At 43.8% G+C, this 15,929-nt stretch overlaps 1 protein-coding gene across 3 annotated transcripts in view; it reads left to right on the top strand.

Annotated features, from left to right (window-relative positions):
* Positions 1 to 3,089: 3,089 nt before the first annotated feature.
* The window catches only part of Arhgef3 (Rho guanine nucleotide exchange factor 3), a 321,024-nt gene continuing 308,184 nt past the window's right edge, over positions 3,090 to 15,929 (top strand). The window contains exon 1 of one of the 3 annotated variants that reach the window (XM_058582175.1): positions 3,090 to 3,158. The gene's annotated coding sequence lies outside the window, so the exon portion shown is untranslated. The remainder of the gene's footprint in view (positions 3,159 to 15,929) is intronic. The other 2 variants (XM_046452866.2, XM_046452868.2) reach the window with 2 other exon arrangements.

The raw sequence follows: 15,929 nt of genomic DNA, 5'->3' as shown, positions 1-15,929 counted from the left end.
TACTGTTTTACAATGAGAGGTATTATATAATCAGAGGGTCTTAAATATATGGTTACATACAACATGTTCAGCAAGTATTCAAGGTACAAGGTAGACACTAGGAGGCAGGGGCTGGTTGTTGCAGTGTCTTGCCTTTGCCCACTGTTGTGACTTTTTATTATTTTATTTTTTTGTGTTGCTAGGGATTTAATCCAGGGCCTTTACATGCTAGGGAAGTGCTCTACCACTAAGCAACATGCCCAATCCTTTTTATTTTGAGACAGGTCTCACTAAGTTACTGGGGTTGACCTGGAACTTGTGACCCTCCTGCCTCAGGTTCCCAAGTAGCTGAGATTACGGGCATGTACCATTGCAACCAGCCTGTCATGTCTTGTGCACAGGTGCTTCCCCAAGTGTGCTGCCGTGCCCCATGCTTCAGGCTATAACCATTATTTTCCTGCCTGGTGTCAATCATAGCTCCTCATGCTGGGGTCTTCTGCAGACACCCTGGGTTTCCTAACTGATTTAATAAAGGGATTGTCCTTGTCCTACCCCAAACTTTCTTGCAGAATTAGGGAAGACAGGTGAATTTAAGAACGAGCCCCTCCCCCCACCAACTATATTAAGGAGAAAAAGTGACTGATGATCGGTGTCTTTTGGCCTCTTCACCAGTTTCCAAACCCTGGATAGTAACCCACATTTCCTGACTATGCCCTTCTTTATCCCCACCAAAAGATAACCTTTTTTTCTTGAAGGGACTTCCAACTTGAGTCCAGTGACCAATTCCTTCTTTCCTCCCCCAGCCATCAGCAGGGCCAAGCATGGCATGGGAGGAAGGTATGAGAGAAGCTGCATATATAAACCCTTGTGAGATAAAACTGATGTGCTGCTAAGTGTGCATATCCTACTTGTAGGTGTATTCTGCTTTCCAGAAACCCTGAATTATAAAAAAGGAAGTCAAGGAGTTTGCCTTTAATAACAATACAAAGACACGTTGCTTTTGGCAGTGAACAGACTTAGCTACTGTATTCCTTCCTCACTCAGCAACCAGTGTGATGTTCCCCAAATCCCAAATGCCTCTGCCTTTCTATGAGCAAAGTCTGGCTCACCTTGGCCAACAAATCTCCTCTGGCTTCGTCCCCCCCCCCCCGCACCTGCCACCTTTGTGGACTTCCAGTATGGTGATCTGTTCTCTCCTGCTTCCACACCACCTGACCTCTCACACTTTCCCCTGCCTGGTTCCCTGGCCTGTCAGGGTTCAGCCCAGACCTGCTTCCCAAGGAAGCCTCCTTCTACCTAGACCAGCGCCTCTCCAAGTGTCTCTTTCCATGTCTTGTTCCCCATCTGCTTGTAGAGGGGATTATCTTCCTCTTCAGCTCCATGAGGTCCCAGACAATCTGTCTTGATACTAGTCAGAGCCCAGCATGGGATATGGCAATAACTGACACTCAAATAATTAAACTGAATCTATTAGAAAGAAAACTCTTCTCCTTGGTAAGGCTGCCTAGGTAGAACCTCAGGTGTCACATGTGGGTCTGAAGTTGCCAATTGAGTCCTGGGTGAATGAGTGGAAGCCTTTTGCTTTGTACTTAATAAATTTAATTACTTAATGAACACGGTTGGTTTTAGTAGGAATCTTCCACAGTGTGGAGGAAGGAGAATAACAAAGGTATTCTTGTGGGGAAAGGTTGAGAACTAGAGATCTGGACACTAAGTTTGTCCTTAAAAATGGATTACTTAGGGGAGTGTGTTTTCCCTGAACAGGAAACCAATGGGTCACCAGGGCTCAGTCTAGAGTCTAGGAGCCCCCTTGAAGCTGTAGTGGAATGAAGCTGCAGCTGTTGGAACGGACATTGATTTGCTCAAGATGTTTGATTTCTGGCCCAGAAGGGGACTGTGGGCTAGGAAGAGGCTAAGTAGCAGTAGCAGGCAAAGGTGCCATGAGGACAGTCCCAGCTGGGTCAAGGCAAGTTCTAAAGACATTGCACTGGTCCTTGGGGCTGGACTGGAAGATCTATATCCCTGGGATGCCTTCCAGTGAGCTCTCACTCTCATCCTATGAACTGGGATGTAGGAGTGGCAGAGTTCACTCCTTGGAGAGAGTTAAGTCCACTCAGCCCTGGTCTTGTTGCTTACTTCACACCAGCTTGAGCGCCCGCCCATTGGCTAATGCTCTTTTCTTGATAAGCAGGGGCCCAACGGTCATCTCCAGATCTTTCTCACCTGGGGGCTGGCTTAAACTCTCTAAGCTTCAGTTTCTTCTTCTGAGAAGTGGGCGCCGCACAGACCCTCCATTTTAACATTGGGAATGTTAAAATTCTTCACACACCTAAAATGCACAAGTGGTTCATGGAATCATGACAGCTCAGTAACTACAGTCTAGAGCATTCTTTACTCCAGACTGTATGAGGTCCTGAGGACAGCAGACATTTATTTATCTATTAAATGAATGACTGGGTGCAGATTCCCATGTTTATTTCTGCATGGGTGACCCAGCCACTCCTACAGACTCAGCACCCAACAACTAACCCTCGATTACTGAAGACGTGCTGGGCGCCCAGGGGTTCGAGCAGTTCGATGCCCGTCCTCATTCTCACCTCTACAGTCAAGGAAAGTGAGGCTTGGGCAAGACCTGACACGCTGGAGATCTGCCTAGCGGCTACCGTGGGGACTTCGAGCGCAGGCTTTGGCCCTACCCAGCTAGGGCAACCCCTGCCACTCTGGCCTTTACAGTCGCCAGCTGGTGTGAAGTATCCCGCTAGGATACCTATCCTTTAGCCACCCATGGGGTTTCCGGGGCGCCTTCGCGGCCCTGGGAAGCAGGGGCCAAGGGCTGGCCGTCGCCCTCAGTCTCCAGCCCGATGAACCCTCCGTCTAAGTTGGGTTTGGGTCGCAATGAGTGTTCTGAGGGTCCCCCTGCCCTCCCTTCTTACCTCTCCGGGAGACCCGGGCGGGGCGCGGGAAGCAAGGTGTAGAACAGCAGCCACGTGGGGCCGCGTCCAGGACCTGCTTTATCCAGCTCGGGCGCTCCCGGGGTCCCGGGCCCGCCTCCCGCCTCCCGCCCACGTGGCCGGTTCCGCCTCCCCGCCCCGCCCCCCGCCCCGCCCGGTCAGCCGCCGGCGCCGCCGCCGCGGAGCGCTCTTCAGCCCCGCCGGGCCGAGCCAGCGCGGGCCGACGAGGTGAGTCCGCGAGGGTGGAAGCGAATCCTACCCGCCCGCTACAGCCTCTGGGGTTCGCTCCTCCCTTCCCTTAACCCACCAACCCCGCCAGAATTGGACTCCCGCCTCCCTCCTGGTGTCAACGCCGCAAGGGGTGCGCTGGGCGCAGCGCAGGTGGGCAGTGCCACTCGCGGTCCTGACCAGCCGCTGCTCTTGAGGGAGACGCTGACTTGGGTGCCCTGGGAGCTCCTGGCGAAAATTCCCGGAGCTACTTCCGGAGAGGGAGGCGCCACCTGTCCTGGGGGCGCGCCCCTTTTCCTCAACTTTCGTCTCCAGGTCTGCCTCGCGTGAGGCGCTGTTGGTGGTGGCTCTCCGGGTCCCTGGTCACTCGCAGCGGGGCAGCTGGGCTCTGAGCGCTCTGAGAGGGGACTGCCGCCCGGGCCCGCCCGGGTCCTTGAGCTGGCGGAGGCTTCGTCTTTTAAACTGCTCAGCCCAAGGATCCTGAGGTGGGCGGCGGACGCCTAGAGGTTAAGGTGAAAATTGGTGCCTCTAGCCAGAGTCGGGTGAGAGTTTTCTAAGGGTGGAATTTGATAAGGCTGGATGGAAATGGGTTCCCTTGGGCATTGCGGTGGTGGAGGGCTGCTCTCGATTATCATTGGTCTCACAGTGGGCTTGAATGTTGCGGAAACAGAGGGCTTGTTCTTAGAGGACTTGGCTTGCTCGATTTATTGCCTTGACCAGGCTTGCGTCCAAAACTGGGCAAGGATGTCCGAACTGCCAAACAGCAGTTGTCCTGAATGCAGAACTTATTTTTAAGCATTTCGTGCATTACCTAGGTATAACTAATTTCTTCCCTGGGGTGTGGAAGAGGAGAGCTTTGCTCTCTTTGTCTTAGCTGTGTAGTCTTAGGCAAGTTACTTTACATATCTATGCCTGAGTTTCCTCATTTGTAAAATGGGGGTAATAATAGTATGAACCTTAAAGGGTTTGATAAGGTTAAAGTTCCCAATAGTGACAGTACAAGGTGAATTCTACCTGCTGTTAGTTGCTCTTATTATCACTGCTGACATCAGACTAATAGTGTATCACATCCCTAGCTTCCTAATGAAATGAATGTGTAGACTCTTTCTCCTTCTTCCTTTCCTCTTAGGGATCTGGTGTTTTCTATGCAGTAGCAGAATTTTCCCTTCAGCCCAGGGAAACTTGGGCTTTGTTGGGATACCTACTATGGTTAACCAGCCTTGTGCAAAGTATATCTCAGAATGTGGGGTCAGAGGTGAACTTTGTCAAGGATACTGCTGGGAAATGGGATCTTGAACCTTCTGGAAGCTCTTGGATGTGACTGGATGTTTGCCTCTCAGGAGTGGTGTGTGGAGTGGAGTGGATGAGGTTTCACTTGAATTCTTGCAAGCCTCTGTCCCCCTGACAGGCACACATCCACTGGTCTCTGAGTGTGAGAGTCTATTTAAGGGCCCAGGGGCCTGATCTTGTCTCCCTCTCCTTTATTCTTTCATCTCCAGCAGATTGACTCCTGTGTCAGTGGAGTCTCCCTGGGCTGCACCTGTCTAATTTCTTCTTGTCAGTTTAGTTTCTTTCTTCTTGAACTCCATAAACAGGAGTGTTGCACCTAGGGCCCTGGGTTCCTCCTGAAATCTACATGAGACACTTGGAGCACAGGTGTGTGTTTTCCCAGAGGCTTCCCCTTTCATCATATTCTTCAAGAAGCCTGTGTGCCATAAAAATGGACTCTGAATGGCTGGTGGAGAGGTGCAAGTTTTACTCATCCCCTCTCCAGGTCAGGCCCAAATTTTTAGGGAGTGGCATGTTGGTGCACACACATTTCTTTGTACCCTAGCTCAGAGCACACCTTCCAGTGCAAAATTTAGATGTGCTTTGACTTAGGACGAAAGGACAACGGAGAAGGCAGGCTGTCAGGTCAGGGGCTGTTAGTCTGTGGGGGCCTTCAGAATGGAATGCAGCTGATCAGTATTTCAGTTCAAGGTATCAGGAGACTTCTCAGAGCCTTTGTTCATGCTCTTCCTTCTAGTGAGCACACTTATCTCCCACTTCTTCCCATGACCTGCACTTTCTTACCCTTCAGTTCAGTTGTCTCCTCTGTAGGAAGAGTTTCCCTGACCACTCTGTCCAAAGCAATCCCTCCCCAACAGTTTTAGTCACATTCTCCCATTATATTTTGCTCATGGAACTTGCCTGAAATGATTTTTTTTTTTTTGGTACCAGGGATTGAACTTAGGGGCACTCAGCCACATCCCTAGCCCTATTTTCCTAGTTATTGTTGACCCTGAACTGGAATCCTTTACTGACAGGGAATTCACTGCTTCCAACACAGCTGTTCCTTTGGAAGAAAGCTAGGAGTGGGGAGCAGCAGAGAATCAGATATAGTCCCTGATTTCGATGAGGATAAGATATGGCCTCCAGGCTTCTGCATGCCACCATCCTCCCAGTCTGTTTTACATCCTGATTATTCTTTTTCCATCAATATCTATCTCATGCATCTGTCTCTACTTCTCTTCCATTACCAAGGTCCCTGAGCCCCTGACCAGAATTCACATGAGCCATGTGTGACCAGAGGGAGAGCAGAAAGGCCATTGGCATAGATTAGAAACCTTCAAGGTCAATTCTGTATTGCTCAGGCACCTTTGTATGATTTAGATCTGAGGTGTCCCCAAAAGCTCATGAGTAAGACAGGGCAAGAAAGTTTAGAGGTGAAATGATTAGGTTATGAAAGCCTCAACCTAAGCATTCATTAACCTACTGATATGGATTAACTGGGCAGTAACTGTAGGTAGATGGGGAGTGGCTAGAGGTGGTGGGTCACTGAGAGTGTGACTTTGGGACTATATTTTGTCACTGGTGAGTAGTGGAGCTTTCTCTCTCTGCTTCTTTTTTAGTTGTAGATGGACACAATACCTTTATTTTATTTATTTTTATGTGGTGCCGGGGATCAAACCTAGTGCCTCTTGCATGCTAGGCAAGCACTCTACCACCGAGCCACAACTCCCCCTACCCTCTTTCTGCTTCATTGTTGCCATGTCCTGAGCCGATTTCATCCACCACACCCTTCTGCCATGATGTTCTGCCTCATTTCAGACCTAGGCCATCTATGACCTCTGAAACTATGAGCCCCAAATAAACTTCCTCTCCTCTGTGTTCTTGTCAGGTCCATTGGTCACAGTGACATAAAAGCTGACTAAAAAGCCCTATACCTGCATAGAGTGGGAGCAAGGGCAGCTCTGTTTCTTTTATTCTTTCACTGAATTTTTTTTTTTGGAGGGGTACCAGGGATTGAATTCAGGGGCACTTGACCACTGAACCACATTCCCAGCCCTATTTTGTATTTTTTTCTTTAGAGACAGGGGTCTCATTAATTTTGCTTAGCGCCTGGCTTTTGCTGAGACTGGCTTTGAACTCACGATCCTCCTGCCTCAGCCTCCTGAGCTGCTGGGATTACAGGCGTGTGCCACTGTGCCCGGCTCTTTTACTGAATTTTTTAAATTAAGTTTTAAATTTTTTATTTGTTCTTTTTAGTGATACATGACATTAGAATGTATTTGGACATATCATACATGGAGTATAACTTCGCATTCTTGTGGTTGAACATGATGTGGAGTTACACTGGTCTTGTATTTGTATATGAACATAGGAAAGTTAAGTCTAATTCATTCTACACTCTTTCTGTTCACATTCCATCTCTCGTCCCATCATTCCCCTTTGTCTAATCCAAAGTATTTCACATCCCCCCATTGTGTGTTAGCATTTACATATCAGAGAGAACATTTAGACTTTGGTTTTTTGGGATTGGCTTATTTCACTTAGCACAAGTCTTCAGTTCCATCCATTTACAAGCAAATGTCATAATTTCCTTCTTCTTTATGGCTGAGGAATATTCCACCCTGTATGTATACCACATTTTCTTTATCCAGGTTGGTTTCGTAACTTAGCTATTGTGAATTGAACTGCTATAATTATTGATGTGGCCACTCTTTCACTGAATTTTTTGTGACCCATTCCTTAATCTACTTATTAACTGTGATCCCCCTCCATTTTCTCTCCTCTTCCTTATTGATTGATTGATTGATTGATTGGCATTAGAGATTGAACCAATAAAGGGGCACTTTATACCAAGAGCTACATCCCCAGTCCTTCTTTTTTTTTTTTTTTAGTGTAGGATTTCTTTTTTTTATTGATTTTTAAAAAAATTAAATGACAACAGAATGCATTACAATTCTTATTATATGTATACAGCATGATTTTTCATAGCTGTAGGATTTCTAAAATCATTTTTTTTTTTTTTTCTTTTTTTTTTTCCCCAGTCCTTCTTTATTTTTTAAATTTTGAGACACAGTCTCACTAGGTTGCTGGGGGTCTCCCTAAGTTGCTGAGGCTGCCCTTGAACTTGTGATCCTCCTGCCTCAAGCCTCCCAAGTCACTGGGATTACAGGAATGTATCAAGGCATCCAGCCCTTTCTGTATTTTTCTAAAATTAATTTCATAATGTTTCATCCAGATATTTTCTTATTTATATCACCTGGCATATATAGGATACCTGGGAAAAGACCATTCCATGCATATGGAACTTAAGGTTGCCATTGAACTCCCAGTTGACCAGTCAGCTTTTGAGCCCTGGACATGGTGTATCTCACTGGAGCAGGGGAAGGAGAATGAGGCAGTGTAGGCAGAAGTCCCCTCCCTTCCCCCAGATTCTAGCAGATAGCTGGAGTAAGGTCTTGGCATTGTGGGCTAGGGTAGTTGACTAAAGGCTCATGCATTCCTTTTCAGAAGGTGGGGCCAGAAGCATTGATGTTTTCTCAAACTACCACCTGGGGAATGAACATGAACCTAGCAGGGAACTTTAGGAGTTATAACCCCTCATATAATAAAACTTGTCTCACCCCTTTTCCCTGGGTAGGGGTGCCTTCTTTTGTTTCAATTAATTACATCTACCTAAAGGGAATCATGGGGAGGAAAAGTAGTTGTGAAGCAGGGCTCTGATGGAAAAAGTGAAAAGATCAAAATGTATAGCATCAAAGGCCAGAAAGTGTGTGTGTCCTCCTCTTTCTCTGGATTAATGATCAGTTAAAGTTTATTTAATACAGTATAAGATTCCTAGGAGTTGATGGTAGAATGAGACAGACATTATTACCCTATATGCATGCATAATTACACTACTGGAGTGACTCTGCCCCGTGTACAGCCAGAGGAATGAGAAGTTGTGCTCCATTTGTGTATAATATATGAAAATGCATTCTATTGTCATGTATAACTAATTAAACCAAATAAAAAAAGATTCCCAGGAGTTAAGAATTTGAAATCTGGGGCTGGGGTTGTGGCTCAGTGGTAGAGCACTTGCCTAGTGTGTGTGAAGCACTGGGTTCTATTCTCAGCACAAGAAAGAAAGAAAGAAAGAAAGAAAGAAAGAAAGAAAGAAAAAGAAGGAAGGAAGGAAGGAAAGAAGGAAAGAAAGGAAAGAAAGAAAGTCCAATGACAAGTAAGAAAATATTTTTTTTAAAAATACGCATACTTTAAAACAAATTAAGAATATGAGATCTGGGTAATATGACCTTGTGCTAGTAACTTTGCCTTTTTGAGTTTTGGTGATTCATCTATAAAATGGTGGAAGAGATGTGACGAGAAGGTATCTTGGAAAAAGTGACATCTAAGAAGATACAGACAAGAATGGCTGCTAGTGGGGCTGGGGATGTGGCTCAAGCTGTAGCGCGCTCGCCTGGCATGTGTGCGGCCCTGGTTCGATCCTCAGCACCACATACAAACAAAGATGTTGTGTCCACTGAAAACTAAAAAATAAATATTAAAAAAATTCTCTCTCTCTCCCTCTCTCTCTCTCTCTCTCACACACACACTCTCTCTTAAAAAAAAAAAAAAAGAAAAGAAAAAAGAAAAAAGAATGGCTGCTAGTTGCCCCTAGTGGTGGTAGTGGTGGTTGGGGTGTGGGTGAGGGATAGAAGGAAAACAGCATTTGTAAGAGTCCAGATAAAGAGTTGCCTGGAGCTGGGTGCAGTGGCACAAGCCTTTAATACCAGCTACTTGGGAGGCTAAAGCAGGAGGATTACAAGTTCAAGGTCAGTCTGGGAAGTTTAAGGGTTGGGGTATAGCTCAGTGGCAGAGCATTTGCCTAGCAGGTACCAGGTCCAGGTTTCTATCCCCAGTACTGTTGGGGGGATGTTACCAGGCTCTTAGATGATGTAAGTCTCACAGATGACTGTGTGTGTGTGGCGGGGGGGGGGGGGGGGAGATAGCAACCCTCAAATGCTAGTTGATTGGAATGGCTGCACTCTGTGCTGCTGGCTCTGTACCTGCATCCTCATGATTTCTTTAAACATACTGTGGCAAAGCCCTCTTATTGTCATCTTCTAGATCAGGAGATTGAAGTTGGAGTCATGAATGACTTACTGACAGCTTTGGAGAGCTGGAGGTGAGCAGGGTCTGCCCAGAAAATTCATCTGGGATGCAGTGATGTCAAGAGAGGTGGTACACATCCCCATGAAGTGTCAGCTCTGGGAGGTAGAGGCCGCCTCTGGTTAAATACCTGACCCTGGCATAATGCCAGTGCATAGTGAGGACTCCTAGGGGTTGGGGGATTGCCCCAGGGCCTCTGTGTGCCACAAAACAGTGAGTCTGCAGGAGATCATTGCCTTCAGTTCCTAGGTATCTCCTGACTTTTCCAAGACAGATTCGCAAGCTGAGGCAAAAGTAGACTTGGAGCTCAAGTCAAAACTAGAATACTCCAAAAAGAGAGGCCCTTGACCAGAGTTGGAGAAGATCAGTGGAAGCCCTTGGTTCCTGAGGGTTCTGCACACTTGCAACCTGGCTGTTTCCAGGTTTGTCCTGATTTGTCTTCTCCCACTCTCCATGCTGGTCACTCTCAGGATGTTTCAACAGGGCCCAACCCAGGACTTCAGATACTATAGAGGCTCTTCCCCTTCATACGTTTGCTCCCTCTGTCTTGACTGCGATATACTGTTTGCGTGAGTCCACTTTCAGAGTTTCCCACACTGCCCACCTCCAAGGGCCTCTTCCCTCTCTTCTTCCCTTTTGACTAGAAAAGCAAATATTCTTTTTCACAAGGAATCCTGACTGTATTCTTATATACAACTAGAAGTTGTAGTATAAAAAAATGAAATTCCACCTCTCCCATCCCATGTTTGCTTCCAGAAGGAATTTATGTTTTTCTTGTTTTTATGTGCAGGTATCTTAAAAAGAAAAGAAAGAAAAAATAAACATATGCAGTACATATACATGTACAATACATTTAAAATTATCCCATTTTACATGTATTGCTCACAATTAATTTTTTCCATTTAACTGTGTTCTAGAGTGCTTTCTCTGTCTAGGCACATCTCTCTTCTTTTTACCACCCTGGTAGGTAAAACTGTACAACTTTGTATGGAAGTATGTTTTCATTTCTCTTGGATTCGTAGCAATGCTGGTGATGTGGTAACTCTTTTTAACTCTGTGTGTATGTTACTGGGAATTGAATCCAGGGCCTTGTGCATGCCAGGTAAGCACTCTACCACTGAACTATATCCCCAGCCCTATATTTGACATTTATCACTATCAAACTTTTTCCAAAGTGACTGAATCATTTATAACCCCACCAGCAGTATATGAGGGTTTATTTCTTTGCATCCTCATCCTCACTTACTATCCATCTTTTTGATTACTGCTGTCCTGTTGGGTATGAGGTGGTATCTCATGTATGTATGTATGTATGTGTGTGTGTGAGTGTGTATGTGGTTCTGGGGATTGAACCCAGGGGCATTCTATCAGTGAGCTATCCCCCATCCCTTTATATATGTATTTTTTTTTTTATTGTGAGACAGGGTCTCACTAAGTTTCTGAAGCTGGCCTCAAACTTGGGATCCTTTTGCCTTAGTCTCCTGAATAACTGGGATTAGAAGTATGTACCACCTCACAGGCTCTCCTTGTGGTTTTGGTTTGTATTTCCCTGATGGCTAACCATGTTGACCATTTTTCTTGTGCTTATTGGCCATTTATGTATCTTTTTTTTTTTTTTTTTTTTGAGAAATGTCTTCATGCCTTTTATTCATTTTTAAATTGGGTTATCTAACTTTGTTGTTGTTGAAAAGGTGGATGTATTAGCTACCAAAGGAACATTTAAACAGTAAACAAAGAAATAATGCCACACCTTACTTCCACAACTGATTTTATTCTTATATTTGTCACCTTTCTCTTGTCCACAAACTCATTTTTTTCTCCCCAAATTTGCATTTACACATATGCCCCTTTTTATTGTGTTGTTTTCACCCCGTGTCCCCTGGAGAGATCACAGACAGCCCCTCAAGCCCCACAGGGTCTTGGTAATTATTACTTCTCCATGACACCCCAACTTCTCCCTCCTAGGTGTCGGGAGTTTGGACAGCTTTCAGGGTTTTGTCTGAACCTGTCTTCTTGCCCAGAGTTGATGCTCAGGAATAACTCACTGGCATGTGTGCTTGCTGGGCAACACCAAGTATATGACATTTTCTATATTTTTGGTTCTGTGATTTTTCCCAGCAATGGCTAAGTTTGCCCATTTCAACATCATCTTATTAGCTTCAGAAGAGGTCTTTGTTTTGGTAATAACTCTGGAGCCAAATTGCCTAAATTGGTATCCTCACACTACCACAAATCAGCTGGGTAACATTGGGAAAGTCACTGATCCTCTCTAGGCCTCAGTTTCCTTATCTATTAAGTGGGGGTAATAAAGTCATTACCTAAGAGTGCACTGTGGAGATTAATGTCTTGACATAGTTGTTTCTCTTTGTTCGTGGATTCTGGAGCTGTGAATTTCCCTGCTCACCAACATTTACATGGAACCCCACATTAGTGCTTGCTGTGTTTTTACAGTGACTCAGATATTGAATTGTAAGAGTTCTTTGTATATCCTCTGTTTGGTCCCTTATCAGAGAGATACATGATTTTCAAATATTTTCTCCTGTCCTTTGGATATCATTTTGCTTTCTTGATGGTGTCCTTTGAAACACAAAGTTTTAATTTTGGCATAGTTCACTTTAATCTGGTTTTCTAGTTTGGCTTCTGCTTTTGGTGTCATACCTAAGAAATTTTTGTCCAGTCCAAGATCATGAAGATTTGTGCCTGTGTCTTCTAAGAGTTTTGTAGTTTCAGCTCTTAGATTAAGGTTAATTTTTGTATGTGGTATGAGGTAGGGGTCCAACTCTGTTCTTTTGTATTTGAATACTTAATGGTGTAATCCCAGCACCATTTTTTGAAAAGATTATTCTTTCCAGATTATATCTGTAATCCCAACTACTCCAGAGACTGAGGCAGGGGAATCAGAAATTCAAGGTCAGCTTCAGCAATTTAGGGAGAAACCCTGTCTTAAAAAAAAAAAAAAAGGAATAGAAGAAAAAAACAAACAAAAACTGTTCTTCCCCATTGAATTGTCTTTACACCCATGTTGAAAATCAGTTGACCATAAGTACAGCGCCAATGTTTCTAACTCTCAGTGCTGTTCCGTTCACAGTGTCCTTAATGTCTGTGCTGTCTACTGTCTTGACTACTGTAGCTTTGTAGTAAGCTTTGTGATCAGGAAGTATGAATACTCCAATTTTGACCTTTTTCAGGCTTGTTTTGATTATCTCCCCTCCTCCACACCATGAATTTTAGGATCAGCTTGTTGATTTCTGCCAAGAGGCAGCTGAGATTTTGATAGAAGTTGTTGACCCTGTAGGTCACATGGGGAGTTTTGCATCTTAACAACAGTCAGTCTGGAACCCAAGTGCTTTTCATTGCCAGCATCACCTGCTCAGCTCCCCTAGTCACTTGGTATGTGGAGGAGACACTTAGAGATCTACCCTTTCAAGTCCAGGGATGTAATTTTTCTTTTCCTCATTGAAGACCATGACATGGTGCGGAGCAGTGGCTAATCTAAGGTTGGAGACCTTGGATAAGACGTTCACTCTTGCATTTGTAACATGGAAGTTATCTGGCAGCCTGGGCTTCCAGACGCTGAGCATTGGCTGGTGATGCCCCAGACACTCCCATCACCCCTGCCTTCAGACCTTGAGGAGGTGAAAACCAGACCCACCCCAGCAGGCACCAGTTAATGGTGTGGGTATTGGAATCAGCCCCCATTTTTACTTGCTTTGTTTATTGAGTGAAGAGGTAGGATTTCATTTGAGTAAAGGATTCTGCTGCTAAAGCAGTTTTTGTTCCCCTCCCCCTAGTTCACTGGCATCGTAGTTGGAAGAACGGAATAAAAACAAGAAAGTAACAATATCACATATTAAAAGTTTAGTTTACATCCCTACACACACTTATATGTTCCAGATGTAATGCTTTGGCACTAATCTGAGATTTTTTTTTTTTTTTTTTTTTTTTTTTTAAATTTTTTATTGTTGGCTGTTCAAAACATTACATAGTTCTTGATATATCATATTTCACAATTTGATTCAAGTGGGTACTAATCTGAGATTTTATTCTCAAGAAAGGAGAATTGAAAAGTGAAGTGACTACATTTCTATCATAGGGAACTTTGTTTTCCAAACTTAAGGAAAAACCTTGGAAACTATAGTTGAAACTTCAAACCCATTGATACCTCAGCTAGAGTGAGGCGTTCTCCTTTAAAACAAACTGTGTGTGTGTGTGTGTGTGTGTGTGCAGTTATTTATCATTGTTTTTCAAAAAGGCAATTTAAACAAGCATTAATTGGGACTGAGGTTTTAGTTTGGGGGCTTTGTTTTTAGTTTGTTTGTGGAGGGAAAAAGTTATATGTAATAGAAATTGTTTTGAGATATTCAAAATCTAAGATCCTTTGACTTAGTAGACTCCTTTTACTTAAGCTGTTAGTAGTACAGGCATTTCATAGAGATTTTATTTCCAGTCTCTAGTGAGGGGTGTGTGTGTGTATGGAAAGTTAGGGGGAATACACAATGATGTAAACCCTGTCCCCAAACAAGGAAGTGTGTTACAGAGCTGAGGTTTGGCACCTCCACTCTTGCCCAGTCTCAGAAGGTGCAGCTTAGCTGACCTTTGGTAACCTCTCTCCATGACACATCTCCCAAGGGGGTGTGAAAGACTGCAGCTCTCCAACATGGATTTAATTTTACAAAAGCTCTGTGTAGTTGTAACTCATGTGGTTTTCTTAACAAATCACTCATATTTCTTGTGTTCTGGCCTGGGCGGGGCCTCACTAATCTTTGGCCAGCATTGTGAGTCAGAAAATATTTAAATGACCACCCAAGTCCATTTGAAGAAAGAGTTGGCAAGTTAATTGAAGGAGATGCAGAGATTCTTAAGCAGCACTGCTGTAAACCAGTGGCAGAAATGATAGAAATGTTAGCAGCTCTATTTTATAATGATAGTAGATAGCACTATCTATTGTGAGAACAAACATATTATCTATTAGATAATAAAGATGTTGCTACTAAATTTTATTGAGCAGTTACTATGTGGAAAAGTCTACTAGCTTTTCACACTTTTTTTTTTTTTATGTGACCCAGCATAAGAAAAAAATGTGGACTGTAATCCAGGGTATGTGTGTAAGTACATGCACATATCTGAAATAAAAGTTTAATAAAATGGTACTTATGTGTAGTGTCTTCTGATAACTTTTTGATACATTAGTCTATTTCTGCTTTTTCATTATTTAAAATTTATTTTTTTAGTTGTAGGTGGACACAGTGCCTTTATTTTATTTATTTATTTTTATGTGGTGCTGAGGATCAAACCCATTGCCTCACCTGCACTAGGTGAATGTTCAACCACTGAGCCACAACCCCAACCCCTGTTTTGTTATTTTAAATAATGGTTGTTCTGCCCACTGAGTTTATTTCACTAATGGATCACAACCTACTCTTTGAAAAACACTGTACAGGGCAGTTCCCTGTGTGCTTTATGTATATTATCTCATGTAATCTTCACAACATCCTCATGGGGCATAAAATTTCATTTTATGAATGGAAAAACTGAGACAGAGGTAGCTTACAGGGTCTCATAGTCAGTGAGCGATAGAGCTGGGATTTGAACCTAGAAAAGCTGAGTTCTATTAAGAGTTCGTGGTAGCCAGGTGCAGTGGCGTGTGTCTATACTCCCAGCAACTCAGGAGGCTTAGGCAGGAGAATTGCAAGTTTGAGGCCAGCCTCAGCAACTTAATGAGACCTTGTCTCAAAACAAAAATTAAAAGGCCTGAGGATTTAGCCCAGTGGTAAAATACCGCTGGGTTCAATCCCCAGTAAGTCACATACCTATCTCCTACAGCAATTAAGGAATAGGATATAATTCAGTATCTAATGATTTGTTGTATATTGTAAAAACTAGCCACAGAAATGCTACAAAATCAATATCACTTGTTTGATCTAAGATTGCATTAAAATATAATCACTAAAAAAAATATAATCACTATGATTGATTTGCTTAATAGATGTTATTCTTCCCAGGTTGCTAAATTTTGTGGGTTTTTATTTTTATCTTTTTATTCCTCTGATGACTTGAAATTTTATGCAAGTACAGGTTCTTCAGGATGATTCTACTAGGCAGTCACTTGTTTTGGGTGTGAATTAGGGTTTGGAGAGAATTAGAACTATTATGATATCTAAATTTGTCTGTCTGTCTATATCTATCTATCTATCTTATTGGCTATTCATTAAGAGATATACTTTAAAGAATTGGTGCATGTAATTGTGGAGTCTAGGGAGGGTAGACTAGCAGCCTGGAGACCAGGGGAGAGTTGTAGTCATTGTCCGAAGATGGCCCACTGGCAAGGTTCTTCTTGCCTGGGGAGGTCAGTCA

The sequence above is a fragment of the Marmota monax genome, unplaced genomic scaffold, assembly GCF_021218885.2.
Source record: "Marmota monax isolate L192 unplaced genomic scaffold, Marmota_monax_Labrador192_F-V1.1 WCK01_AAM20220418_F8-fsc00042, whole genome shotgun sequence".
Lineage (NCBI taxonomy): Eukaryota > Metazoa > Chordata > Mammalia > Rodentia > Sciuridae > Marmota > Marmota monax.
This window is presented reverse-complemented; position numbering and strand designations above follow the sequence as displayed.